This window comes from Cucumis sativus, chromosome 1 (genome assembly GCF_000004075.3).
Source record: "Cucumis sativus cultivar 9930 chromosome 1, Cucumber_9930_V3, whole genome shotgun sequence".
NCBI lineage: Eukaryota > Viridiplantae > Streptophyta > Magnoliopsida > Cucurbitales > Cucurbitaceae > Cucumis > Cucumis sativus.
In genome coordinates this window covers 20,331,231-20,335,670 of record NC_026655.2, presented here as the reverse complement: position 1 = coordinate 20,335,670, position 4,440 = coordinate 20,331,231, and the positions used below count along the sequence as shown (strand labels likewise).

General features: G+C 39.9%; 1 pseudogene; it reads right to left on the bottom strand.

Annotated features, from left to right (window-relative positions):
* Positions 1 to 275: 275 nt before the first annotated feature.
* LOC116404348 lies at positions 276 to 3,930 on the bottom strand (annotated as a pseudogene).
* Positions 3,931 to 4,440: the final 510 nt, after the last annotated feature.

Here is a 4,440-nt window from a genome sequence, read left to right as displayed (position 1 = left end):
ACTTCATAAAATTAAATTCCAACTCATTTGTGATATTTAAAATTAGAGGTGTTCATCATCTGCTCCACAATATCAGAAGCTTCCATTTGTATTTACCTTACGATGTTTTTATGTTATCCCTTCTCACACGGCTACCCTCTACATATCTGCATCAGAAAAAGAAATGTCTTTCTAAGATTCACAAACATTTGACTTGAAACGCACGACTGATTATGAATGGTCATGTTTTGCCATCTTCGAATGTTCAGTTCTCAAGAATATTTGGAAAAGCAAGATAGATTAGAAAGGCAGTTTTCCTGGAGATATGACTAGCAAATTTGACAGTAGAAGAGGTTTTCAAGAAACAATATACATTAGCAATTCTCGAAAATATAAAATCTTATATTCTTGAAGAACTTGAATTAAATTAGTTACACCAAAGTACACTACAAAACAAGACTAGAGCGGAAGTATGTCACGTGACATCATTAATGAGGCAGAGAGCTGGTTTCATAATCTTCAGAGGAAACAAACTGATATAAAACTACACGATCCAATGGTATAATCTTGAGCAAGGAATTATCCACCAAGTACCCTTTTCCCCTTTTTCCTTTTGATACCAATGATAACAGTTAGAGCCACCCCCCACAGCAATAATCAACAAGAAGACATCATGCACTTCAAATTATTCCTCCAGCTTTCCGCCTAGAGGCTTGCGTCAAAGACCTTGGAGACATCCTCCCAAACATTCCGAGGCCAAACATAGTCATGCTAGAAGCAACATTGAAACGTGAGAACAAATTTTCTAATCCTGGGAAAATAGCCAATTAAAAAAAATGAATCAAATAACTAAATTAGCCGAAGGAGATAGTCCAGTAATCTAAGCTCAAAAAGTCATTGTAATTTCCAAATCTAAAATCTTCACGCCTTCCCATTGGTCATGGGAGACACCACAGCTAGGGAAAGTGAAGCCTAAGTTCAACCTAACATTTTGCAAAAAAAAGTGATGATGTAGAGACTTAACTGCTGGTGCTAACTATCAAATGACTAATAGCAGTTTACCCAGATAAAATTAAAGCAGAATTTGGCTTTACTTGACCAGTTTCTTGATACCTAGCATCAGTTCTATATCCAATGTTCTTAAAAGCACAAAAATAAATAAAAACACTGTTCCAAGGCACACATTCTCTGTTTGGAACACGGAAAAAATGTCTGAGGGATTTTGTTCAGAATTATTGAAAAATCTATATATTAAACTGTCGAAAGTTCTCCACCCGGAGAAGTTTTATCAGGCTATAACTCTTCCTTCCAAATACCTCCCCAACACCATATTCTGGCTATGATGTATACAGAAATGTATAGTTCTAATTTTTAAGATCATTGTTTTTTCTTATCACTGAAACGAGAAACAGTTGGGGGCTCAGTGGTTCACACGCAATTGGATTTTTGTTTTAATTTCCAGTTATGTACAACTCTTTAGATTGGTGGTTGTTTCCTCTGTAACCAACATATGAACCTATGAATGTATCTTCTTCAAGCTACTCAACTGTACAACAATTATCCTCAACCTAACACAATTCTCTACCATCTCTACGCTATGATTCTTTCTGCAATTCAGATTTTCAGATGATACATATACCAAAACGTGTTCACCTCAAACCTGAAGAATTGCATTACTTTTTGGCTTTAATATGCAGAACAACCTTGCATGTCAGGGACCTAATTCTCTCCAAGAAAAGTGATTGAGATAAAGTAATCACTAATTGGTAGACTATAAATGAAATTCAGAGTCCTTAGCCTCAACTTCAATTTTATTTTTTAAAATCAGGGACGTATACAAGAGAATACCAATCTCTCCCAAATTCTCAAAAGAGATCAATTACAAGATAATTGCCAAAAGATACCCCACCCTCTCCACTCATCATCCGCATAAAACGGTAATGGTAATTCTCACAGCCCCCCCGTCCCCCATGTCTACGTGTGTGTCAGACCCTCACCCAGGGGGCTATAAGAGACATAATTATATGTCAATTTAACCGTAATGTACAAATAGTTGTTCGCTCAAACAAAGAAAAAAAATTTGTGCCCACCTCAGGGTTTTTCCCTTCTCTTAAAGAAATAGTTGAACCTTTATGTCAAAAGAAAAAAGAAAAAAAGAAAAAAGAAAAGAAAAGAAAAAAAGGGGAAAAAAACTACCTTTTCTTTGCATGGTTTTCCAAAACCGTGATAGACAATGAAACAAAAAACAAAGGAACTCAAAGGTGAGAGTAGTGTTATATAAGCTTAATTTTCAAAAACCAAAAATGGGTTATAAGACATTGTCAAAATCTCTAGAGTCTTCACATATTTCTCTAAATCATTATGAGTTGGTCACGTAGCAATGCATTATAACCAAGGCTATACCACTTCGTTACAACCCATATTCAAATATAACCTTTCTATATTGTATTTACATAGCACCAGCACCAGTAAAAATAAAGAATCATTTCGTAGGTCCATTTTCAAGTCTCTAAACAAGCAAAACATAAGGCATTGATTACATAATACAGCCAAATTGTATCCAACCTTAGAAACCGCAAGTACCCACCCCCCCCCCCCCCCACCCCCCACACAACCACAAAGAACGACCAAGATTCCTTTTAGTTTTATTTTTTTTTTGAAATAGAAGATTCCTTTTCGTTTTAGTAACTTATAAATTGTTATATATATCTAAGTAACCCTCATCTCGGAATCAAGAAAGTTACAAAGTTACGGAACTGGTTTTTAATAATTTATAGTGTTTAGAATGTAAAACTTTATCTGGAGGATTCCCTAGAAAGAAAAAGAACATAAAAAGTTCACTAATATCTCTAATATAAGATTGAAATATGACCATACAAAGTTAAATTAGTAGTTTATTTCAAAGTTCTGAAAAATCTTGGGAAATCTTTCTGCTCCATGGATCTCAAAACCACGATATCTAGCAAACAATCAGACCAAATAACTCTACTGCAACAATCAGCACAGAAGACGCTCGAAAAAAAAAGATGATTGAAGCTGCAAGAGATCGAACTTCCACTTCATGCGAAACGAAAAAGCGATTTCAATGGGAAAAGAGAGGAGAAAGTTCGCTTAGCCTTACCACTGGGAGTTGATTTCTTCCCTCGCTTAATCCTCTCAAGCTGAACCTGGGTCTCCATGAACATATGCATCCGCTGCAGCTCCAAATCCTTAGCAAATTGCATCCTCTGCTTCTCCAATTCCACCATTTGTCGCACTTTCTCAGCTTCCACTCTTTCATAGACTTCCCCAAATCTTTTAATCGCTCTTGCCAACCTACTCATGCCTCACCTTCCGCCTCGTCATCGTCGCTCACTCTCTCCTCCTCCTCTTCTTCTTTCCTCCTCCTCCTCCGACAATGCAACCGCAGCGCAGCAGCGGCAGCAGCCGAGTAATTCCTCCGAAAAGACACATCTTCCATCGCAACAGCAGGTCGCTTCTGAGAGACAGCGACAATAGCAGAAGAAGCAGCAGCGGAAGGAGGAGGAGTCTTACGGAAGGGCAAAGGAAGAGCCAAAGGAGGAGAAGAGGGTTTCTTCATGGAAACAGTAGGACCAATGAGTTCATCAAGACGAGCATAAAAAGGCCAAGAGGAAAGAAAATTTCCATGGGAAGCAGAAACCCTAGCCCTCTCGGTCTTGTACTTCTTCTTAACGGTATCGATCCGGTTCTTGCACTGAACATCGGTGCGATGGGTCTTCTTGGTAAGACCGTGGAGAGAGTTAACAGAATCGGCAACGTCTTGCCAGTCCTTCTGACGGAGATTTCCACGATTAAGGTCGAGAAAACGGCGACCCCAAGCGTCGATGAGAGTGGAAGTAGCGTCCTCGCTCCAACAATCCTCACGAATGGAACTTGGCGAGAGTTAGCAGAGGAAGGGGTGTGAGAATCGGTGATCACCCATGAGGAATGGGGAGAGAAGGAAAGAGAGAGAAGAAGAAGAAAGGGATAAAAAAGAAGGGAGCGTCGGCGATGAAGAGCGAGTCGGCCGGGGATGGGGATGGGGATGGGAAAGGGATAAGGGGTAGAGAACCGAAAAGGAAGCGGGCCGGGACCGGAAGGAGGGGGGTTGGGTCATGATGGTTTGGATAGAGTGTCGGAAGGGGCTGGGATGATTCGGCTATGGCTTCGGCCCAAAAGAAAGGGTGCGGTGAAGGGAGGGGGGGGGGTGGGGTCGGTGAGTAGCGGGAAAACTGCGGTCTGGCTGGCTGGGTGGGGAGAAGGGAAAACTCACAAACGGAGAGGGGTTCACGTGGATGGTTGGCCGGTTATTCATGGAATGGAGTTCAAAGCACGTGGGATCTCACGCGAGAAGCGCGTAGCCGGCCGTCGATTCCAATTTTTATTTTTCTTCATAGACGCTTTCTTTTTTTTCTTTTTTTTTTTTAAATATAAAAATAAAAACAAAAATAAATAAATAAA